General features: G+C 38.1%; 1 protein-coding gene across 3 annotated transcripts in view; it reads left to right on the top strand.

The window, feature by feature from the left end:
• PRR16 (proline rich 16) overlaps window positions 1-25,474 on the top strand; it is a 368,615-nt gene extending 343,141 nt beyond the window's left edge. For all 3 annotated transcript variants that reach the window (XR_009545743.1, XR_009545742.1, XM_060177435.1), the window contains exon 4: window positions 24,232-25,474. The gene's annotated coding sequence lies outside the window, so the exon portion shown is untranslated. The remainder of the gene's footprint in view (window positions 1-24,231) is intronic.
• The last annotated feature ends 575 nt before the right edge of the window (window positions 25,475-26,049 follow it).

Below are 26,049 nucleotides of genomic sequence, written 5' to 3' on the forward strand. Positions count from 1 at the left end.
AGAATCAAAAAAAAAAAAAAATCTGATTCACAGAACTTCCCCCCCCCCGAATGAATGTCTTATGCTATGACTGGCCAGTTGTGTTTTGTGAGTGAGTGAAAAAAAAAAAAAATTGAGTGAGTTGAGTGACCAAAATTTTTGTATGACCCATTGTGCTCAGAGTACTCTGAAAGTTAACTGACTTTATATCAAACGGCTGGACGCAGCCATGGTTTCTGGAGACGTCCAGAAACAGTCCAAAAATTGTTCATTCCCCCTTTTGATTTCTTTTTTAAGTCTTGATATCAATATGAAATGTTTAGTCTTAAACTGTGTGAGTAAAGATGGTTCAACTATGACAGTAGTTCTAAATTCACATTTGAAATGATATATCTTATTTACAAGTTTTTCTCCTCCTGTGTGTTATAAACTATATGTTTAATATGCGTGTTTCAAGTTTGGTAAACATTAACTTGACAGTTAAATTGTAACTTCGAAGTTACATTTTTATGAGAAGAGGTAAAATCAATTCATTTAAGTAACTGAGTGTTTAAGGTAAAACTCTAAATATTCAATGTGACAATTCATCATCTCCTAAGTTAAAATACAAATTCTCTATACAGGACATTTTTGGAGGGCCCCCAAAAATGTCCTGTAAGCTATCTTGTGGAAATTAATCCACAACAAATTTGGCATCAATCTGATATTGTAAATGTACCAAAAAAAAAAAAAATTGTCACTAAAATGTGTTAACTCTAGTAACCTGAGTTTGCTTAAAAACCCAATGTAAAAATAGTTAAGAATCAATATATGTAACTTAAATTCGGTATGAAAACTTTGCTATATAAAGACTGCTACATGAGGTCACGTAAGATGACCTTTACACAAAATTATAAAGATACCTAAACCAGTTATAATCATTGAGTTATCAATTGTAGTAAACTTCTAATTTGTTACAAAGTTTTTTCATAAGTAATTGACTACAGCTATGACAAGCCTTCGCATAAAGAAGCATCTGCTCATATAGAATCCCCAGAAATCCATCTTGGACCCCTGACCTCTGACATCACCCACAATTACAGCCATCCCCCGAAACCCATGATGTGACCTGACACGATCTGGAGAACCTGATTCACAGACTCCAAAGGACAAGACTTTCCTACTGCCTTTCTTTCAACCATCGGTGTCTGCTCTTCCTGCTTCTGTTTCACCCATCATGTTTTGGCGGTTCCAGGTCACTCTCTACAGAGAAGAAAAGTTCCGGTGGCCGTCCTCCTCCATCAAGATAGACGTGTGGCATTTATTTCCTGGCCGTTGACATTGGACTGATGCTTCTATAGAACTTGCTGGACACTCCTTTTATACTCCTGGACTTCTTGAAGAATGACTGTAGCAGTTCATAGAACTTACCGCCAGCTGACTCGGGATTTTGCAATGCCAGATCACCCCTCTAGCCCCTCGGCTTATCAGGCCCCCACTCCTCCACCCATCAGGCTCACTCTGTCTCTTGCTACTCTTACTTATCCCTCCCTGTCTTGTGCTAGTTATTTTTGAAGACACTTACACACTATCATTCTGCTTTTTTCCCAACAGGTTTCCGTTCACCCCTACACTGCTATTCCCTTACAGAGATGAAGCCTTTTACAGACATTGACCCAGTTATATATGGCCATTAAGTAAGAGGAAGATGTTGGGGAATTGTGAGGATATGGTTGAGCTTGGAAGGGCTTGAGCCTGAGGGGTGTGTCAATCCTGTTAGTCTCTCTCTCCACGGAGAGGTTGAGCAAGGAGGGACAGTAGAACCCCAAAAAAGGTGTGCCTCTTATCAGTCTCCCTGCCTCACAAAGTGCCCCACACTCCTGATACTATGGCAAAAAGTTAAAAAGAAAGGGGGAGATGTTGGGTAGTTGCCATCTCCCCCTGGCTTCTTCTTATCCATATGCCTATATAGGGATTTACTGATCCAAAGGTTTGGTCTATTTACATAAATCACTTTTACATAAAGCACTCCAGGGCATTGGTGGTTCAGTTATAGGATTCTCGCCTGTTCCGCCCCCTCCTTGTCACACTCTGATTTTCACCAGTCACTTTTCTCTCCACCCTCTCTATATCACATCCTGTTTCCACCCTACTTGGAGAGTATAAAAACAGCTGCTCTTCTGATTAAAGACACTTGGAAATTGCTTTCCGGCTCCGAGAGTTCCAGAGTGTATCTCCTGCGGAAGTTGGTGCAGCACGAGTTCCTGATCCCTCTCCCACACAGCAGCCTAGATCAGCTCCAGTTGAGTTCTCTCCAACCCAGAGAGCACTAGCTCGGGAAGAAGTACCCTCAGGCTATCCCGGCAGCCCATGTTCAGCGGGGAAGCAATTACAGAAGCCAGACCTTCTACCTTCTGCATCCCTCAACGACCCTGGGTCCATGCTCCCAGAGGGATAGAGAATGGGAAAGCTATCAGGGGAGGGGGTGGGTTATGGGGATTGGGTGTTGGGAATTGTGTGGAGTTGTACCCCTCCTACCTTATGCTTTTGTTCACTAATCCTTTCTTAAATAAAAAATTAAAAAAAAAAAAAAAGAAAAGAAAAAATAAATAAATAAATTAGACACCTAAAATGGATGTAGCTTGCCAGAAATGTTTAAACAAGGTGGGGGAGGGCAATCTTAGGGTTTTAATGAAAACATTCTCATTCCACCATGGAAAAAAAAAAAAGCAAGTATACTTGTTTAGCATGCTTCATTTCCAATGGAACTTACTAGAATGTATATGAATTGACAGTAGATTTGGAAAGCTTGCATGAAAATACACAAATGGATGGGATAAATAGCACAACTAGTTATTTCATAGCACTCTTCAATCTGACCGCTACTGTTTGTCTAAGTGGCACATTGATGAATGAAAATTAAATTAAAATGAGGGACAGGAAAAAAAAAGGTTTGGGGAACAAGGGGTTTTGAAAAACTATTTATTGACTTTAGAGAAAAGAATTCACAATCATCTGCATGAGGAAAATCCATGCTTAAACTGTGTAATGCACATGATTTGTGAGATTCAAGGAGAATTAATATCAATAAACACTCCTCATTGTTAGAGCTGCTGAGTGCCTTATTTTGTCATATTGCGGATCTGTCCCCACTTACTGTAATTTTCTATGTTTATGGAAAAATTTGAAGTGCTCTAGTAGCTATTTAGCTATTTTGTCTAATTAAGTCCATTAACATGTATACTCTGATCTATATTGTCCTATAATACATATTAGGGAATCTAATTACTTCATTTAAAAAATGGTCTATATTGATATACTAATAATGCAATAAAGAAAAGGGCTAAGCAGAGATTTGGATTATGGGTTTATTTCTTGAAAAATCCACTGCTTTGATCTTCAATTATAGAAGATAGACCATAGGAAGATAGCAGTTCTTTTGGGAGTGGGAGGAGCTCCAGTTAGTCACGGGATCTTTTGAAGAAGTGGAATCTCACATAGTTTATTCAGTACATAATGAATTATTATCATCACAGCCAAATACATTTGTTCATTTTTATTTGTTTATTTTAAAAATATATGAGTATTGTGAAATAATTTATACCTATTATGCTTTATTTCCTTAAGCAATTCTAGGAACTTACTTTTGAGTCCAATAGGATAAGATCATGTCATGAATCCAGAAATAATGTTTAAAATTTACATTTGTTAGTACTAGCTTGAAAAATGTCTATATTTTTTTAAATTTATTTTTTATTTAAGAAAGGATAGGAGGGGTACAACTCCACACAATTCTACCCAATCTCCATATCCCATCCCCTCCCCTGATAGCTTTCCCATTCTCTGTCCCTCTGGGAACATGGATCCAGGGTCGTTGTGGATTGCAGAAGGTAGAAGGTCTGGCTTCTGTAATTGCTTCCTCCCTGAACATGGGCACTGACTGGTCGGTCCATACTCCCAGTCTGCCTCTTTCTTTCCCTAGTAGGGTGGGTCTCTGGGGATGCTGAGCTCCAGGACACATTGGTGGGGTCTTCAGTCCAGGGAAGCTTGGCCAGCATCCTGATGGCATCTGGAACCTGGTGACTGAAAAGAGAGTTAACATACAAAGCCAAACAAATTGTTGAGCAATCATGGACGCAAAGGTTGAAATAGTGGAGAGGAAGTGTTGCGGGGGGGGGATACTCACTGCAAACTCTAGTGTAGTTTTGCTTTCAGGTATATATTTTGCACTAGTTTATGGATACGTGTGAACATATGCTCTCTCTCACAGAACCTGGTCTATATCTAGGTTTTGGGACTTTGTTAAAAAGTGATCCACCAGGGATGCAATTAGAGAATACTATGAAAGGAAAGGTCTCACCCAAGTAATGAAGCTGAAGGGTTGTCATTCCACGCCTGAAGTCTCTGGACACAGTCTGAGCTGAAGCATGTTGAGGTGGCAATCGTTGCGTTGATTAGGTTGCGATCGGCTAATGCAATATTATTTGATATGGATTGGGAGAGGCATGCAGGAAAGTGGGCCCTATCCTAAGGTTCCAGGACTGGGGGAAATATAGGCTCTATAGTGGAGATGTGAGGTTCCTGCTGATAGTTCCTGCTGATAGGTTCCTGCTGACAATGGATAGTTAATGTTATCATCACATTATTTGGTAATTGGATTAACTTTGAAAAGTCCTTTTGTTAGGGTTTGCTGTACAGTACCCAGTATCTTATATAGATGTGCCACTGGTTGCTTCTGATTTACATGGTCTAGGCTTTTGATAGAGTCTGCATATCAAATACACAGCCTATATATTAAAAAGACTCTTTGTGAAAAAATGTCTATAATTTAAATAAATAGATAGACATAGGATACATAAGTACATAAGTAGATAGGTAGGTAAAATATAGAGTGTTTATCCCATAGAAGGAATATTTTGTTAGTGACTAGAATTTATACTTAATCATTGGAATTTGTGGTGGTCCTGACAAATTTAGTGGTTCATTTGTGCCCATAATGAAATGTAGAAAAAGTATTGTAGGTACTGAGGCAACAGCATAATGGTTATGCAAAAAAGGCTTTCATGCCTGATCCATCCCCAAGTTCCAGGTTCAATCCCCAGCACCAGTATAAGCCAATGCTGAGCAGTGCTCTGGTCTTTTTCTGTTTCTGTCTTTCTCATTAAGATAACCTATTAAAAAAATAAGTATTATAAGGAGTCGGGCGGTAGTGCAGCGGGTTAAGTGCAGGTGGCGCCAAGCGCAAGGACTGGCATGAGGATCCTGATTAGAGCCCCTGGTCCCCACCTGCAGGAGAATGACTTCACAAGTGGTGTAGCAGATCTGCAGGTGTCTGTCTTTCTCTCTGACTGTTGGTGGTACCTGGGGTCCCAAAGTTCTTTTTTCCTTTCTTTTATTTTTCAAATTTATTTTTTATTTAAGAAAGGATAAATTGAAAAAAAAAATAGGGTAGGAGGGGTACAACTCCACACAATTCCCACCACCCAATCTCCATATCCCACCCCCTCCCCTGATAGCTTTCCCATTCTCTATCCCTCTGGGAGCATGGACCCAGGGTCGTTGTGGGTTGCAAAAGGTGGAAGGTTTGGCTTCTGTAATTGCTTCCCCGCTGAAGAATTTTTAATTTATCATTCATAGTTTGTTATAAGGTTACAGTGTACAGTTCCACATGACACCCACCACCAAAGTTCTGTATCTCCACCCTCCCATCTCCCGAAGATAACCACCAGAGTTCTCACAAGTCTTTCACATAGTTTGCTTGCTTCTGTTTTGTTTGAATTTCTTTATTTCTTTTTTTGGCAAGTTCATGTAAATGAGATCTCTTGATTCCACGAATGAGTGAAACCACCTTTGCCAGTCAGAACTCTGACCCAGACCCCACTTACAGTAGGGGTTTCAACTTCAGCTTAGATGTGGTTCCCCATTTATCACTTATCTGGATGACTCCTGTCCCCCCACATTCCAACCCCCCGAGAAATCTCTGCGCGCCTCTGTTTCAGCAGGGCCAGTGCTCTGCAATTTTATGATAAAGGTTGAGCTTCAGGGTGGCTCTCTAGTGGGGGACAGTCTACATTCATGCAAAACCAGAAGGAATAGAATGTTAAATAGCTACTAGACTGACAAGACCACTTGCTTCTGGTCTCCCTGTTCTAATTGTGTGAAATTGTACCCCTCTTATCCCAGGATCTTGTTGATCATTATTAAATCAATTTAAAAAATAGCTAATAGACATACCAGTTCTGATAAGAAAGGACAATGCTTTTATATCTCCTGCTATTTGATTAAGGGCTATGGATTTCAGTTTTCTCTGAGCCCCATAAATTTTTGTAGATGGCCTCTGTAACTTTTTGGACTCATATATATCTATGCCTTTCTTTCTCTTTCTTACACACATAAAATAATTTCTTTTTTTGAATTTATTTATTGAGGGCTTAATGGTTTACAGTATAGGCTTTTTTTTTCCCCCTTACCACTCCTGTCACCAAATGTCTATGTCCCTGTCTCCATCTTCAGTGATAACCACTATAGTTCTCCCATAGTCTGAGATATAAGTTGACTTTTTTTTTTCACGTTTCTATGTTCAATCTCTTTATTTTGCATATAAGTGAAAGCATTTTGTTTAGTTACCCTTTACCTCCTTACTTGTTTCATTAAGCATAGCTTTCTCCAACTCCATCCATTTCATTTTAAGGGATAAGTCATCTTTTTTGTTGCTTAGTAATACTCCATTAAGTATGTCCCATAACTTTTTTATCCAGTCATCTGTTGAAGGACATTTTTCTTGTTTCCATATTTTTTCTATTGTGAATAATGCTGCTATGAACATGGGAGTGCATATATCACTTTGAATCAGTGTTGTTATATCTTTTGGGTAGATGCCTGAGAGTGAAATTGCTGGATGATAAGGTATTTATTTCCATTTGTATTTGTTTAAGGATTCTCTATACTGTTCTCCATAATGCTTGCACTAATTTCCATTCCCACCAGCAGTGTAATAGAGTTCCTCTCTCTCCACATCCTCTTCAACATCTTCTTCATCCTCTCTTATTTCACTAATGAAGCCCATTCTCACTGGTGTGAGGTGTAATGTGGTTTTAATTTGCATTTCTCTGGTGATGAGTGAATTGGAGTAGTTATGCATATGTCTGTAGACCATGTGTATCTTTTCTTTAGAGAACTGTCTATTCCTATCTTCTGCCTGCTTTTTTATTAGCTGCTATTTTTCTTTTTGAATTCTTTATATGCCTATATATTTATTTATGTTTGATAAAAAATGCTTGTCTGAAATGTAGCATGACATTTTTCCCCCATTTACTGTTTATCTTCCTGTGATCTGGAACTAATGGTTTTGCATGTCATTGTCTGTGGCAGTAACTCTGACTGAGAAGGGTTATTCTGTACTGTGTGTTCAGGTCACAGGCACTTATTATAGAAAATGGCTATCCTTAAAGGTGTATCTTTACCATCTCAATACGCTGTTGCAACATGAGAAACATTTTCACACTTATTAAGAATCCTCAGCATGTCAAGTGCTGCCTGCAAATTTATTTCCTGTTTCTGGCTAGTGGATATGCAGGTAGTCTCAGTACTTCTGCTGACTGGAGGAGAGAGATGGAAAGCTATCTATCAATAAGTTACATCAAGAACTTAGGAGATGCCATGGATAGCTCAGGAGAAGAAATTGGTTGTGTCAGCTTAGAAAATGATGCCAGAAGTAACAAAAGTGTTTTCCTCATTTTACAACTGTCATTTTCAAGGAGATTTTTTTTTTGTTGCAGTAATCAGTTTGTGAAGCATGAAATGAAATGTTTTTTGAGAGCAGACAGATATTTAATAGAATAGAACAATTACAATGACGTGTACCCATAACTGACTTCTCCTAATTTAATCAAATGAAACAAGTTCTAATATATATATATATATATATATATATATATATATATATATATATCCAAAACAATTAACCTTAGAGCTAAGAATCAATACATGATCAGAACGTAAAACATCCTAAATGGGGACTAGGTGGTGGCTTACTTGAACTGTGCAAATGTTACCATGTGTGAGTACCTGGGTTCAAGGCTCTGATTCCCAACCTGCAAAGAAGCTTCAAGAACAGTGGATAAGTGTGTCAGGGTCAGGTCCTAGCTTGACTCTCTCTCTCTGTATTAGAAAAGAAAGAAAAGCAACAGAGAATAATAAAGTCATTCTATAGGCAATAAGCCCCGGCAGTTATCGTCAAGAGAAAAATTACTGGATGGGGAAAGGGAAATAATACTTGATTTTTATTAAATGCACCTATACCTTTTTATTTTTGTTAGCTTACATAGATTTACCTACTTTGTTTTTTTTCAAACTACTAGAATATTATATAGTTATTTATAAGAACCAGATTAAATTAAACCTTTTAGCATGAAAACTCTCTGAAACACTTTTGCTTGTCTCAAGAATAAAGCCCACTTTTCTCCACGAACTTTCTTTTTTTTTTTTCAGTCCCTCTAAAGGAATGGTGTAAGTTTCCTAGCCTCCTACACTCTTTTTCTTGTGGCTGGATTTCCTTCTTACTATGACCAAGACAAGTACACTGGTGGTATAGTTCAGAGGTCACTAGGTATTAATTACATCCACCAAATGAAACCTGCCCCGGCCTGCAGGGTTATCGATGGAAACCTAGGGTAGGGGGTGAGAGAATGGAGGGGACAAGAGACACGAATAATGAGAGCAAGACAGGTTTCTGATCAAGCTCTGAAAATTTTATTTTGCAGTCAAAATTTATGCCCAAACAAGGAGGAAGTTCTGCTAAGGTAGTGGGGGAGGGAGGTGGGTGAGCAACTTTCCAAACAGTTAGATAGTAATCACAGTTACACTGATTGGAATGTCCTTTCACAATGATCAGAATGTCCGCTCACTGGTTATGTGAGAGACTTAGCTAAAGTTTTGGCTCCCGGCATGTCCTCCCTTTTTACAATTTAAGTGAGGCGGCAATTGAGGGTAAAAGCTAGGAATCTTATTAAGAGATAAGCAGGCATTAACCAGGGGGGGGAGAGTATTGACCTGATTTCTCCCTCGAGGTAAATATAGAACTGATCTTCCCGCATCTTATACGGCTCTTGGTGTCTTTTTTGGGAGGGGAGGAAGAGCCACTATTTCTAAGGTGAGGAAAACTCATGGCGAAGAGTTTTGATGACTGACACCAACCTCCATGCAAATCAGGTTTGCTTCACGGGGGACTCAGAGGCAGACTATAGGGTCCTCCCCCTGCAGTGCTTAGCCCTGCACCCCTTACCAGTGCCCACGCCACGCCAAGGCTGGCGTGCATAAATCTGAGTTTTATGCAGCTCCTAAAAGAGATGTGTCACCCTCAGGTTCAGCCAAGCCTCTGTCAGCCAAATCAAGTCTGTGGTAATATATTTGTAAGGGTATTGATGCCAAGGAGTCAATTTGTTGTTTTATAAAGCCAATAATCTTATTAAAAATAAAGGGTCCCAATGTAATCATTAACAAAAGACTAATCAGGGGTCCCATAAGGGGCATCAAAGTGTCCTAGCGCACCACCAGCAAGTCTAAGGGAAGCTATCAGTGGATGTGATGTCCAGGGGAAGAAACAGCACGTCTGGTCTGGTCAGCGCCAGCTGATGAAATTTTTCTTCTTCATAGAGGGTCAGCTGTGGAACAAGCAAAACTAGGAGGCAAGGACCAGGTAGAGAAGAATTGACATGAAAATATAGGGTGGTGTTGTACCAAAACACAGAGGAGGTGCATACACATTAGAAGTCAAGGTGAGGTTCCTTGAACATGAGGAATATTTTGAGAAAAGTGAGCAGTCAATAAACATGTAAGGATGAAGTCAACAGTGGTAGGTCAGAAGAAAGAGAAGACATGGATAGGCTGGTGTGGTTAGCTGGACTATATACTGCCATGGCGTCCTTTGTGGTAAGGACTTGCCAACAGGGACTGTGGATTTTGCAAGATCAATAATGTCATCCACCATAATAAAAGGAAAACAAAACATGGACATCCAGTGTTGAAAAAAGAAAAAGAAGAAATATGTCTCTATGGCTGGGAGAGTGGGTGGCTTTGTCAATGAGATATAATAAATGGACAATTCAAATTTTTGTAAATATTAAAAAGGTTTAGTATAATTACTTCATTGACTTTTTAGCCAATTGAATATTGGGGGGGGTGCATTCCCCTTCTTTTTTATTTATTTATTGAGCTTTTAATGTTCTAAAGGAAACAAAAATACATGGATTGGATGTCTGTTGAAGCAAAAAAGAGCATATGACTCCTAAGGTTTTTGAGCTTTTTCTTGTTTGAGCTGTAGCCCACATAAATTTAGAAAAAGTACCAATTGAGGAGAAAAAAAAATGTTTTTGTTTACTAAACATGGCCAGGTGAATTACATCAATCTGCCAGAGAGCATTGGCTTTTATCAATGGGGATTAATCTTAAAAGTCTGAATAGCAGGATCTTAATTAAACAATGAAGGAGCCAGTAAAGTGCCCTCACTATGGCAGGTCAAGCGTTAAAATTTTAAGAGGCTTGTAAAAAAATGAGAAAAATTTTAGGATATGAGTGACTTTAGGAGTCATCACACACCCATAAATAAAAAATGAAAAATGTTTAGCTTTAAATCTTACCATATGAGCAGTCAGTTCTTCATGTGCAGATGTACCTATAATTATTTACTTAGGGAGAGAACTTGTACCAAGTTAATTGATGATCTAATGGTTAGAATTGGCTTGAGTTTTTGTATATGATTTTAGAAGGCTCTTTATTAAAATATACCAATATGTTATAGAAAGTCAATACCTAATGTGTTGACATGATAAAAATGTTTACTATTTTTTAGCATTATTTTAAAATGATTAGACAGTTTAAGCACACTATTATAACTTTAGTTTACTAAGATCTTTACTCATCACAAAGCTATCATGAGTAAGCCTAGATATAAAACTCTTAGATAGATTTTGCTCTTTAGAACTCTAATATGGCAACTTAAAAGGCTAAAATAAAACCTCATAGCTTAAATGTTTAAAATAATAATTTTGTTAAATCAGGATTTGCCAAAACAAATCTATCAGACCAGAAGCACCATGTATTACCTTAATTTATCAAGAATAAACCTCTGACAGTGTCTTAAAACAAGCCAGATATTTTTTTTTTACTCTCTAAAAGAACTGATTAAAGTTTGACATGTAGAATCTGTACTCTCAAAAGCCAATTATTTGATAATAATTTTTGTAGTCTTTTTAAATAGGGGAGTTATCTCAGTAACAACTTTATTAGAAGGAGTAAGTCACTGTAAAAGCAAATGTAACTAACTCATGAGTAAGATTTAAAAATCTCTTAACAAGTTTTAAAATAAAAATTTTAACCGGAACATTTTTGTCTATATCAGACATAAAACTCTCTTAATTTTTTACCTAGTCTCTCATATGTTAATATATAGAGTTCTTTTTCAGGGAAACCAGGGGCATACTTCTTGAATAAAATGTAAAAAGGTTAGCTAAAACATTTATACAGCTCTACATTAGGCCAACCCATATTTATTTGATAAGTTTTATTTGGAAAAAAAATTTTTTTTACATACCTTATTTAAATTAAACCTCATTTATCAGAGCAAAAGCCTCTGGCGTTAGATAATTAACATAACCATTGTGTTATCTTTTAGTAACCCAAGCCAGTTTTGCCTGTTTAGTTGAGAAAGTATTTTAAAAATAATTTTAAGTAAAATGTTAAACTTTGTTTGTTAGGATCTTTGCTTATCACAAAGCTATCACACCCTTAGGGCAGCTATGAATAAGTGTGGGTACACAACTTAATTGATCTTTCACTTTGATTTGGATAGGTAACTTAAAAAGCTAAGATAAACCTCATAGCTGAAAATGTTCAAAATAAATTTTTACTGTTAACATTTCTTTTAGATGACCATTTTACTCTAAATAATTTTGTTGAATCACATCCACCAAATGAAAAATTTTTATCAGGCCAGGAATACCACATTTAACCCTTTTTTTCCTGGCAAGGCCACTGCTCTACACTGACTGGGTTATTAGAAAGCCAGTTCAAACATGGAATTAACAAATTAACAAACAGTGGCAGTTGGTATTGGGGTACTGTTAATATTTACAATTCTCACAAGAGTGAGAGAGACTGTAGAGGCATTTTACCATGCCTAGATATCTCAGAAAATCTTGTAACTAATGAATTGATGCTGATATTAGCTATCAGAAGGACGAAACTGTCCTATATATTACTCTGGTAAAGGTGTGCCAACTCTACGAGTCGGGATCTTTAAAACCACATTTAGCTTATCTGAATCTTATTTAAAACTTAAAACAACCTTTAGTTACTTAGGGGTTAACACACATTAATGGAGACAGGGTACAGACTTAAAACAGACATTCTTGGTGAAAAGAAAAATTTTCCCTTGAAAAACCACTCTGTTTTTTTGGATTCCTAACTCATGACTCTCCACCCCACCCCCCTAGGAGGGGTGTTTGTGGCTAGGGAATGATTGACTGCAGTCTTTGCCAATCTGTGGAGCACTAGCTCTGTGCTGTGATTGGCTGCATGGATGGAACAGGCGGGCTTAGTTTACCACGTGGAGAAAAATCTTTGAAATTCTTTTTTCTGGGCTAAGGTACATTTTTAGAGTTTTAAAGAAAAAAATCATTAAATTTCTATCAAAGGTGTGTACTGGTTCTCTGATTAATAGTTTTTAAGTTAGAGAGAATGTCTTGTTTGATTGATGTTATTCTTTCTTTAGAGAATAGCTTGCTAGCCAGATAAGATCTCACTCAGAATTGGTTTAATGCTTTCTGAGAGCATTGGTGGTAGCCAGAGGGAAAAACCTGGATCTTTTTTTTTTTTTTTTTTTGCTGGATAGTTTTAAGATAATGCCAAATCAAGAGCCCACAGTTCTTTAACTAATTGTAAATGGTCTCGTTTTTCTTCTACTAATTTTCTAAGGGGAGCTGTTTTTTGTGCTAGTTGAGTTTTAGCCTTGGTGGTATAATCAGTGATGCCGGCCAAGTCGAGGACCAGAGCACAAAACGGAAGGGTGGTGGTATAGGGAGGCGGTCTGGACAAAGGAGAGCCTAGGGGTGGCCAGTCAGAACTATGATATTTGGCCATCTCTTCATCAAGGGATAAGGTCTCTTCAGGAGAAAGACTATCATCAGGCCCATCTTTGGCGGGGGGTCTTAAGGTTGTCAAAGAGGGGTAAATCTTAACAGGAGAGGACTTAGCAGGAGCCTCAGGGATGGGGTCTCCTGAATCAGGCATGGGAATAGAGACAGAATCACAAACAGAAGGTTATCTCTTAAACAGTTTCCTACTCTGGCCCATCTTTTTTCATCAGTAGTCCCTTCTAAGGGAAACTATGGACAAACATCATTCACAAAATCGAAAAACTTTTTGAGATCCTTTTTCTTAACCCTTGTTCCTCATGTCTTGAGGGACTCTTTGAGGCCCCTAAGAAATAAACCATGCTTGCTCAATGCTTGTTCCATAATTGCGTCGCTCTTTCTTACCTCAGAATGGATCAATTTCACAGACGGGCGAATCTGCGGCGATCACCACGTGGATCTTCAGTCACTCTGGTCTAGATCGGTGATCCAATGCGAACCTTCACTCACTCCTTCTCTGAAGTGGGCAGTCTTATGCTCCTTGGTCAACCATCGGGGACCAACGTTCTCTCGGACCCCAGACCCAAAAAGGTCCCACGTCGGGCGCAAGGTGCCCCGGCCTGCAGGGTTATTGATGGAAACCTAGGGTAGGGGGTGAGAGAATTGAGGGGACAAGAGACCCGAAGAACGAGAGCAAGACAGGTTTCTGATCAAGCTCTGAAAATTTTATTTTGCAGTCACAATTTATGCACAAACAAGGAGGAAGTTCTGCTAAGGTAGTGGGGGAGGGAGGTGGGTGAGCAACTTTCCAAACAGTTAGATGGTAATCACAGTTACAATGATTGGAATGTCTGCTCACTGGTTATGTGAGAGACTTAGCTAAGGTTTTGGCTCCTGGCAGAAACCATTTTCTCTTGTATCTTCTCCTGATCACATACAGTCCAAAATCTGCCACAGAATGTGTGGGAGGCACAGACACCCCTCCCCCCCCCCCAGCCTGGGCAGAGGCCTGCCACTTCTCCATTGAGTCTTAAGCAGGTAGACCCCAAGGCCGACTTGGCCTAAAGGCATGTCCTCCTCAACACCGTAGGTTGAGATGACACCAAGCTCAGGGACAAGAGAGTTGCCTCCTTACACAGCATACCATAAGGTTCCCGTTACTCCTGCGTGACTGATACCTGACTTCCCTTTATAAGGCCATAACTTGGGTCCTTATAGGCTGGTAACTTGCCTTTGAGCCCAAGCTGGATATGAGAAGCCGGTATAAACTAAGAGCATGAATAAGGTGCACCTGGGGGTAATTAACATGGCGTGAGTGTCACATGCTTTCCTCACTGGGTCCTACATACTTCCCCTATGTTCCTATTGGATGGTTATCAGTATATATAACCCTGTGTATAAACAATAAAGGAGCTGTCTCTCTGAAGCACTCCTTTCCTCCACGCCTCACCCTCACCACCAGTTCCTGGTTCCCCGTGTTGCTGCCTTTTCTCCACTGTACAAAGGAAGCCCAGCACAAGAATGGAAATCCAGAAACAGTTTGATAAAAGCATACATTAAAAAATAATATTCATATTTTATCATTTGGGAAGCTTTCCCCTTGCAAGTGGGGACCAGTGACTTGACCGTGAGTGTGTGTGCATCTTAATGTGTGCACTTAGCCAGGTGCACCGCTGCCTGATCCCTTCTCATTTCCTATTTTCCCCTTCATCTCAATTTCTAACTGTCTCTATCAAATAAATAAGTAAATGTAAAAGAAGTGCATTTAAAAAAGAGAGAATTGGAACTTATACATAGCTGAGAGAGCCTGGTTTACCTGTCTTGCATCTCAAGCAGGAGTTTGTCTTCTAAAAGCCCATAAGCAAAGAATATGACATGTTACCAGGATGCACCACACTCACGCTATCTCAGTCAGAATTTATAATCATTCACAGTCTTCCCAGAACAGATGTAGTGAACAAATCAGGATTTATTTTTATCGTAAGCACTGTTGCCTAGTAATACCACTGATATTTTTTTCTTTTTTATTTAAGAAAGGGTTAATTAACAAAACCATAGGGTAGGAGTGGTACAATTCCACACAATTCCCACCACCAAATCTCCATACCCCACCCCCTCCCCTGAGAGCTTTCCCATTCTCTATCCCTCTGGGAGCATGGACTCAGGGTCATTGTGGGTTGCAGAAGGCAGAAGGTCTGATTTCTGTAATTGTTTCCCCCCTGAACATGGGCACTGACTGGTCGGTCCATACTCCCAGTCTGCCTCTTTCTTTCCCTAGTAGGGTGGGTCTCTGAGGAAGCTGAGCTCCAGGACACATTGGTGGGGTCTTCAGTCCAGGGAAGCTTGGCCGGCATCCTGATGACATCTGGAACCTGGTGACTGAAAAGAGAGTTAACATACAAAGCCAAACAAATTGTTGAGCAATCATGGACCCAAAGCTTGTAATAGTGGAAAGGAAGTGTTAGGGAGGTACTCACTACAAACTCTAGTGTACTTCTGCTTTCAGGTATATATTTTGCAGTAGTTTACGGATCCGTGTGAACATATGCTCTCTCTCACAGAAACTGGTCTATATCTAGGTATTGGGACTTTGTTAGAAAGTGATCCACCAGGGATGCAATTAGAGAATACTATGAAAGGAAAGGTCTCACCCGAGTAATGAAGCTGAAGGGTTGTCATTTCACGCCTGAAGTCTCTGGACACAGTCTGAGCTGAAGCATGTTGAGGTGGCAATCATTGCGTTGGTTAGGTTTGATTGGCAGATGCAATATTATTTGATATGGATTGGGAGAGGCATACGGGAAAGTGGACCCTATCCAATGGTTCTAGTACTGGGGGAAGTAGAGGCTGTATAGTGGAGATGTGAGGTTCCTGCTGTCTTAGGGTTCAAAAAGACAATGGATAGTTAATGTTATCACATTATTTGGTAATTGGGTTAACTTTGAAAAGTCCTTTTGTTAGGGTTTGCTGTACAGTACCCAGTATCTTTTATATAGCTGTGCTATTGGTTGCTTCTGATCTACTTGGTCTACGCTTTTGATAGAGTCTGCATATCAGTTACACAGCCTATATATTAAAAAGATTCAGTTTGTGTTTTGAAAAACTTCGAGACATACAATTAATTTTCCCCCTCTCGTATTAACTAACTAGTGATTCATATGACTACATTTTACTAGGAGTGTACATAAACACCATTTCCACCACCAAAAGACTGTGACCCATCCCTCCCACCCACTCCCACCCCCCACTGTCCCAGGAAGCTGCATGCCTACCCCTCACCACAGGCATACATCAAAAAGGACAACAGCAACAAATGCTGAAGAGGTTGTGGGGACAGAGGAACCCTTTTACATTGCTGGTGGGAATGTAAATTGGTACAGCCTCTGTGGAGAGCAGTCTGGAAAACTGTCAGAAGGCTAGACATGGACCTTCCATATGATCCAGTTATTCCTCTCCTGGGTTTATACCCCAAGGATTCCGTAGCACCCAACCAAAAAGAGGTGTGTACTCCTATGTTCATAGCAACACAATTCATAATCGCTAAAACCTGGAAGCAACCCAGGTGCCCAACAACAGATGAGTGGCTGAGAAAGCTGTGGTATATATACACAATGGAATACTATGCAGCTATCAAGAACAATGAACTAACCTTCTCTGACTCCCGATCTTAGACAGAGCTAGAAAGAATTATGTTAGGTGAGCTAAGTCAGAAAGACAAAGATGAGTATGGGATGATCCCACTCAAAAACAGAAGTTGAGTAAGAAGATCTGAAAGGGAAATTAAAAGCAGGACCTGACCAAATTGTAAGTAGGGCACCAAAGTAAAAACCACTGACATTTAACCGGTAACTGGTTTTCATGGAAACAAGAGCAAGTCTGGTCATTTTTTCTTTTCAAAGTGAAAGGGTAAATGTTTTACTATTATTTCATTCACTTGAGAAAACAGATGTGTATTGCAATGTGGATTACCAAAACAGGTCTGATTCCTTTAATTGTCATGCAGTAAAATTCAAAATGAGAGCCATTCATTATAGTTACAAAGGCTTAAACAACAGGTCTTTAACAGTCTGGAGACTGAAAATGTTTCAGATCAGATGTGTTATGAGGTAAGACCCCACCTGGAAAGCTTCCTCCCTGTATTACTAAATGACAGAAAGTATAAGGGAGATTTTTTAAAAGTTAATTCTTCTTGAAATGCAGCTAAATAGTTTCAGATATTTTACGTGATTTACATGTATATAAATATGCAAAATACATATTTACATATTTATGATTTAAAAATTTATTCAGGTAAAATGAGAGTTTTAAAGTCAACACTAGGACCCCATCAAATAAGTAATTATAAAACTGTTTTGTTTGGAAATCTTCTTTGTAAGATTGATAGCTTTTCCTTAGTTGTATTTAACATATTTTTAGAAAATCATGATGCCCTTAATGGTTATAAATGTTTTCAGCGACTAAAGATGCTACTTGTGTAAATTAATTAACTTGGCATTTTATGACTCAGAGGCCTAATATGATCTAGTACCATTCATACTTTTGCATATTGCATTTGGGTTTAGGGAACATTTACAAAAATGACTCCTGAAGTGCATACACACCTTGACATTGATTCAATTCCAAAAGAACAAAGGATAATTTTAAACAAGGTTTTAACAGAATGAAGCAATTAACTCATTGATATGAAGAGTGAGTCAGAAAACATTTACCAAAATAGGGAGGTGCCTGACAGTAGCACACTGACTTAAGCTCATATAGTATAACACAAGGATCCCGGTTTGAGCCCCGCTGGCTCCCCACTTGAAGCAGATTGCTTCTCAAGCGGTGAAACAAGTATGCAAGTGTCTTTCTTCCTTCTGCCCTCAATTTCTATCTGTCCTATCCAATAAAAAGGAAAAAAAGAATAGCCTCCAGGAGCAGTGGATTCATAGCGCAGGAACTGAGCCCCAGTGAAAACCCTTACCATAGGACTTCTACTAATTACTAGTTCACAGAGTTAATTATTTTTCATTTTTTAAAATAAGTAAATTTCTTTAACTTTTAAAATTGTGATCACCATATCTCTGTATTTGAAGAAAACATCCATTAAAAAAAAAGAATGTGATGCTTTTGGAATGCTTATATTTTAAAACTCATCACTGTGGAAGTCCATAAAAAATACTGAAATGTCCTTTTTAACTTGAAATGATATTTGGAGCTTTTCTTTCATGGGGAAAAATATTTGGGCTTGAGGGTGACAAATTAAAGACATTTTCTTGTAGCATACAAGGAGGCATAGATTTCTGCAAGAAATATTTATAACTCAGTAAGACTTCACTGGATTCAGTAATACCTTATATTAGAACCTGATCGAAGAGAAAACACTAAGCAGAACTTGGACTGGAGTTGGTGTATTTCGACAAAGTAAGAGACTTGGATGGTGAGTGGAATGATTCAGGTCCCGGAACATAATTGCAGAGGAAGACCTAGTGGGGGTTGAATTGTTATGTGGAAAACTGGGGAATGTTATACATGTACTATAAGCCATTAATCCTCCAATAAAGAAAACAAATATTAATCTGATGATCAGATGTATCTATGGATGTCTGCTGAATATCATATATCTCACCATGTATAAAAATCAACTCAGAATGGCTCATATACTTGGATTTTAAAGCATAATAATAATATTAACCTTAATGAAAACATTAATAAACAACCCATAGTGTTTACTTCAGAGATTTCCTTTTCTTTTCTTCTCATTTTCTCTTTTCTTTTCTTTTCTTTTCTTCTTTTCTTTTCTTCTTGCCTCCAGGATTATTGCTGGGGCTCAGTACCTGTACTACAAATCCACCGCTCCTGGAGGCCATTTTTCCCATTTTGTTGTCCTTGTTGTTATTGTTACTGTTATTATTGGTATTGCGGTTTTGTTGTTGTTGGGTAGTACAGAGAAATCAAGAGAGGAAGGGAAGGCAGAGAGGTTGAGAGAAAGATAGACACCTGCAGATCCCCTGCAGGTGGCGAGCCCAGGAGGCTTGAACTGGGATCCTTATGCCAGTTCTTGTGCTTTGTGCCATGGGCACTTAAATCGTTGTGCTACCACCTGGCCCCCTATTTTTCTTATTTTAACAGGGTTATCACAGGGGCCTGGTGCCAGTTGCTCCTGGAGGCCATTTTTTCCATTTTATTGGATTGTACCGAGAGATTGAAAAAAGGAGGATATAGAAAATGAGAGATTTCTCTGATAATTAGTGATTTTTAGCATCTTTCCAAATGCCTGGTGGCTATGTGAGTATCTTTTTTGGTGAATAATCTATTCACTACTTTCTGCAGTGTGTGTGTGTGTGTGTGTGTGTGTGTGTGTGTGTGTTGCTGAGTTTTCTGAATTCTTTCTATTTTTTGGTCATTGACCTTTTGTCTGACATATGGCATGTAAATGTCTTCTTGTGTTCAGTATGGTGTCTTTTTGTTTGAGGTTTGATTTCTTTTACTATGTATTAAGCCATATTGAATGTACTGTTTCCCTTGAGTTTGTGCTTTAGTCAGTCTGGCTTCTTCTGTTTGAAATATGTATATTTCATAAACCATAATATCTGTAATTTTTTTTTGAAATTCCAGTTCAAATACTATCTTCTGTAGGTTTCTACTACTATTCTTTATTTCATACTTAAATTTATTTATGACACAAATCTTTTTAAAGAATATTTATTTTTTTAAATATATTTATTTCCCTTTTGTCACCCTTTTTTCATTGTTGCTATAGTTATTACTGATGTTGTTGTTGGATAGCACAGAGAGACATAGAAAGAAGAGGGGAAGACAGAGGGGGGAGAGAAAGACAGACACCTGGAGACCTGTTTCACCGCCTGTGAAGAGATGCCCCTGCAGGTGGAGAGGCAGGGGGGCTGGAACTGGCATCCTTGCGCTTTGCGCCACCTGTGCTTAAGCCGCTGCACTACCACCCGACTCCCAATGATGAATATTTCTATAACTCTTTACTTTCCGAGTATGACTCATCTTGGAGGGTAGACACATTTTTATATTCATGATGTCTAGGGCAGTAATTGGCATACTGTAGTTAGAGAATATATAACTTTAATTAGTAGTCTATTGTCTACCCAGTTTTAATAAATTGAAACTGTGATAAAGACTACTATATTGTTTAATTATGAAAATAAATCTATACTTTTAATTATTTTTTCCCAAAGCTTATGAATTTGGTTTCTCTAATTACAAAATCACCTTTGATTAGATTTGCACACTTTTGATTTAATAGTGAAATCCAAATTTCAGTGCTTATTGGAGCATTGCTTATATATTACTAGCTGTTTGCATGCCATTTCCTTTTCTATTGATGGATGGATACCTATATTTCTACATGGTACAGATAAGATAAAGATACGATGTACAGGAAAAGCATTTGGGATCTGTGAAGTTCAGGGACTTTTAATCAAGCCATTTCTATTCCTCTGTACTAATGTGCCGTGTGTAATCTTAAGCAGCTCCATAAAAGATTGTTCTCTACTACTTCTGTCTTTTTTCCTAGGAAAAATTTTAATGATAAATCAAAAGAAGCCGACACTCATACCAACTGTGCTTGTTGGCTTCTTTAGTTTTTCACTTTGGAAATGAGAGATTTTTTTTTCCCTATCATTTGTCCATTTGAATTTTTTTTTAGTATGAGGGCTTTGTCTTGCTAGTTGAGACTAACAAAAAAAAAAAAACGTTTCTAGCACAATGGTTTTGTCACAAAATGACTTAAAAGCTTTACTCTGCTATCGCTTGTTGTGTTTGTATGATTGTATTAGAAAGACAGGGCACACTTGACATTCTCCTTCTGTCTAATGAAAGGACTAAAATAGGAAACTGGTCAATATAATTTACAGGACTACAGATCCATGTAAAGTCACCACTCAGGGCTGGGTAGTGGCATACCCAGTTAAGCACACATAGTACTGTGAGCAAAGACCAGTTCAAACATCCTGGTTTGAGCCCCCCTTCCCACTGGGGGGCAAGGAGGGGTGTGCTTCACAAGTGGTGTCTTTCTTCCTCTCTTTCGTCACCCAACCCCCCCAATCTCTCTTTGTTCAATTTAATAAAATGGGAGAAAAATGGTTGCTGGGAGCAGAGGATTCTCTATGCAGGCACTGAGCCCCAGCTAATCCCAGAGGCAAAAATATAAATTAAAAAATCATTGCTCTCCATTTCTGTTTTCTAGTAACTCACTAGCTACTTTGTTATGGTTCCAGGTTTACATTAGTAACTTCCACTAGTAACTTTATGATGTTAGTTTATATTTATTAAAGCTACTATTATAAGTCATATTACATACATATTCCTAGACCAAAATAACTTAAACAAACCATAAACACACCCCACATTATGTGATGCTGAGCATGTTTGCTACTGGGTAGGCATCTTGACAGTGTAGGCTAGGTTTTATTTCCTTTTGTTTTTTAAATTATATGTAAATTATTGCTTACTTATAGAGACAAATGTAAATGGTTTTATGATGCAAATTCTAATGCATCACAGAGGACCAGGGAGATAGCACGAAACATAAAACTAGTACGCCACTTTCATATTGAGATATGAAGGGCTCATGTTCAATCCTCAGCACCATCATAAGCCAGAACTGAACACTGCTGTGTTGTCCCTCTCTGTTTCACATTCAGATAAATAAGTATATATTTAAAAGATAAAAGTGGGCTGAGGAGGAGACAGCATAATGGTTATGGGAGAAGACTTTCTTTTTCTTTTCTTTCTTTTTTTTTTTTCGCCTCCAGGTTTATTGTTGGGGCTCAGTACCTGTGCTGCGAGTCCACTGCTCCTGGAGGCTATTTTTCCCATTTTGTTGCCCTTGTTGTAGCTGTTAGTTATTGCTGTTACAGCTGTTGTTGGATAGGACAGAGTGAAATTTAGAGAGGAGTGGAAGATAGAAAGGAGAGAAAGATAGACACCTACAGACCTGCTTCATCACCTGTGAAGAGCCTCCCCTGCAGATGGGGAGCTGGGGCCTCCAACCGGGATCCTTACACCTGCCCTCGCGCTTTGAGTCATATGCGTTTAGCCCAGTGCTCTACTGCCCAATCCCAGCAAAAAGACTTTCATGCCTGAGGCTCCAAGACCTCTGATTCCATCCCCAGCGATATGCCAGAGCTGAGTAGTACTCTTTTATCTCTTTCTATATTTATATCATTAAAATAAATTAATAAATAAAGTAATTATAAGTCAATAAAAAAGTATTGTAGAAACTTATCAAGTGAAAAGAACTAAAAAGAACTAGTTCTTTGACAGCTTTACTGCATCAAGGGAAATTCATTTGACAACTTGTTAATGAGTTCAAACTACAGATTTTAATGAAATTACATTATACAAAGTGTTTTGAAAGCATTCTTGTTCTTAAAATAAGTCTTTTTTTCCCCCTGATCATAAAATCTCATATGCAGGTGGATCCAAGTTATTGTCTGTGGAGATGATGTCATGGCTGGCAGAAGGACCAGAAAGCTGGATCAGGGAAGAAAGTAGCTTCCAAATATGGGAAAGGTGTATAAATATTATTGACTGTAAACCCCATCAATTTGATCTGAACTGGAGCCCATATTCAGCTTAGGATCCTGTGTGACCTCTGCATCCCTGTAGATCCAAGCTCACATTCTGTGGTCATCAGTAGGAATGTTCCAAGCTGCCCCAATATCAGGACCCATCTTCCTCAGGTGTAGCATAGAGTATGTTGTCCAGACTCCATTCAGAGGATGGAACATTCTCTACCATTGTTGATCCAAGTTGAGGGCAAGGTCCTATGGGGGCCCACAAAGAAGTCTGTAAAACTAATATAACCACAGGCCCTTTGGAATATAACTAAAATATGCCTACAAGCTATCTACAAAATGGATACCCCCCCCAATTCTTCATCTGCACTACTCCAGCCTTTAGGTTCATAATTATTCAACAACTTGTTTGGCTTTGTATGTTAACTCTCTTTTCAGCCACCAGGTTCTAGATGCTACCATGATGCCAACCAGACTTCCCTAAACAACCCACTAATGTGTCTTGGAGCTCCGATTCCCGAGAACTCTGCGCCCCACTAGGGAAAGAGAAAGACAGGTTGGGAGTATGGGTTGACCTGTCAACACCCATGTTCAGCAGGGAAGCAATTACAGAAGCCAGGCCTTCCACCTTCTGCATCTCACAATGACTTTGGGTCCATACTCCCAGAGGATTAAAGAATAGGAAAGCTATCAGGGGAAGGGATGAGACAGGGAGTTCTGGTGGTGGAAACTATGTCCAGTTGTACCCCTCTTATCCTATGGTTTGGTAAGTGATTCCTTTTTATAAATAAAATAAAAGAAATAATCCTTTACATTAATAAAAAGGAAAGGATTTTCAAAATTATATATTTTGGTTTTGTATAGTTAGCCTCATTCATTCCATTTTTAATTTTAAGTAATTTGACTAAAAATATATGAAATTCATTACAGTTGAGTTCCCTGTATTTCTGAACCATTAGAGAATAAGAACAAAGGACTAAAGAAGTTCATGTTATAAGAATTGAAGAGGTGGGAGTAGGGCGGTAGCACAGCGGGTTAAATGCATGTGGCACAAAGCACAAGGACCAGCAGGGGAGTAGCTTCACAGGTGGTGAAGCAGATCTGCAGGTGTCTATCTTTCTCTTCCCCTCTCTGTCTTTTCCTGTTCTCTCCATTTCTCTCTGTCCTATCCAACAATGAGGACAACAACAACAATAATAACTACAGCAACAATAAAAAACAACAAGGGCAACAAAAGGGAAAATAAATAAATATAAAAAATTTAAAAAAATAATTGAAGAGGCATCTTGTAGAGGTGAAACATGTGCACGTAAACAATTTTATCTGAAGTTATTTTTAAAGCCATAAGAATTAAGATGTATGGAATGAAATTGAAATATGCTGTTCTTAAAGACTGATGAATAGGTCATAAATATTTTACACGTTAAGTTTAAATGAAATATCTGTTTAAAATATATTTAGACATTTAAAATAAACCCTTGATAATTCAAAGAATGTTAAATTATGCTTAATATTAATAGATGACTGTGTCACTCTTGATGATTTTTATGTTTATCATTAATTGTGTTCACTTTTTTAAAACTTATTTTTTGTCTTCTGCTTTCTTCTGACAGCTCCTTCAGTCTGGAAAGAATATCTTTATTTGGAGGCATGTCTGCTCATTTTTCTCACTTCAGATTCAACCTTATGACTTCTTGAGGCCAGATCTAATTTGAAGTATCCAGAAATCCACTCAACTCAGAGCAACAAATCCCTCAATATTGGAGCACAAATGATCATAGGATCTGCATAAAACCTTCTGCCTCTAGACTGACAACTATGAGCAGAGCCCTGTGGGCAAAAGAAAAAAAAAAGCCACAGCCTTAAATCTCTCCACTTGGAAATTACCAAGAAGATCAAATAAATAAATAAATAGAAAATGAAATGAATATGAAAAATACTAAAAGATACAACAAAGAAGTGAAACCAAACAAAACCTATTTTATTTCACCCTGGAAATAAATATACTCAAATTTGAACCCAAGCTAGCTTATATTTTGCAATTAAGTTAGTAAATTATCAATCAACTTATCATTTGGGAAGGTGAAATTCTCTCTAGACAGAATTATGTAAAGAAACAAAAGAACAGGCAAGAAAGCACTGCAACAATGAGCAGCATTAGGACAGAATATCAGTGTTTGTAGAAAGAGGACATTTGTCACCTTGTGTCCACCCTCAAAGCCATAATGGAAAGACAACATCGGTGTTGATTGCCTGGAATGCTTCTCCATTCAGCCTTTTGTCCCATATTGGTTGAAAGATGGGGAAGGTCAGGTCTTACTGATGATTGCTCAATGCACTTCTGATATTTGCACTGTCAATTCCATTCAGGGTAATGATATGTGCTGTAATTTGCACAGATGGTCCCATGCATTTTGAGACCACAAGTAGTTTCCTGCAGGCATCCAAAAAAAAAAAGAGGCAACAGTTAAGAATCCTCCAGACACTGATTTCTCTTTCATCTTTTGACATGCTATCTCATTAAATTGACTCATCTCTGATTAAAAACAAAATCAAGATAATAATGAAAAAAGCATCAGTGTGGTCAAATAAATGAAAAAAAGGGGTCAAGTTTTTTTTTTTAATGAAGAGCATTTTATATCATAAACAGTTGAGAAGTCAAATATAATGAACTATACACTAAATGTCTGTGTTGAACATCTATATGTTCTCCTGATTTAAAAAATCATTTGTAATTTGTATTTGACATATAACAATTTTTATAGCCATTTATCTATGCTTCATGAGAAAATGTACTAGACAAACAAACAGCATTTTCAGTTTATTTTTCTAAATAAATGTGTTGTTTGTATTATTTGTAGTTGCTCATTTGACTTGGTCTTCATTATCTGGAAGATGAGTTTCCTGTGGTCTGTTAATAAGCTTTGCTCATCCTGATCCAGAACTAATGAAGCTTTCAATTTTCAAATATTTTTGTGGTTTGTAGTCATGACTTCTGTTTCCTAAACTCTGAAGAGGGATACAAAAAAAAAGTGAAAAAATAAGATCATATTGGCTTTCTCATCAAGAGTTATTTTAATATCCTAATTGCACTAACTGTAAGAGTTTTTATATTTGAGGACACAAACAAAGTTGGAACATTGTATCAAAAGGTATTTTGCTAAAGCTTTCTTCCTGGAAGTCTGTCCCAGGAGAAGATGAAAATTTGATTGAAAAAAAAAAAGGTAACTAATTCATACCAATATTGCCACCGAGAAGCCTGTTGTGATTTTCCATTAACTGTATATAGAAAAGATCAGACAATCAGACAGGAGCAAAAATACTTTATTGAGTGCTTTTAATATGCCCATCTTTATATGAGTTCAATCTGCTGTCATCAGTATTTATATCTTTGAAATCGCTAACAAAACCCAAACAAAGAATCTTCAACA

This window comes from Erinaceus europaeus, chromosome 2, assembly GCF_950295315.1.
Source record: "Erinaceus europaeus chromosome 2, mEriEur2.1, whole genome shotgun sequence".
In the NCBI taxonomy this organism is placed as follows: Eukaryota; Metazoa; Chordata; class Mammalia; order Eulipotyphla; family Erinaceidae; genus Erinaceus; species Erinaceus europaeus.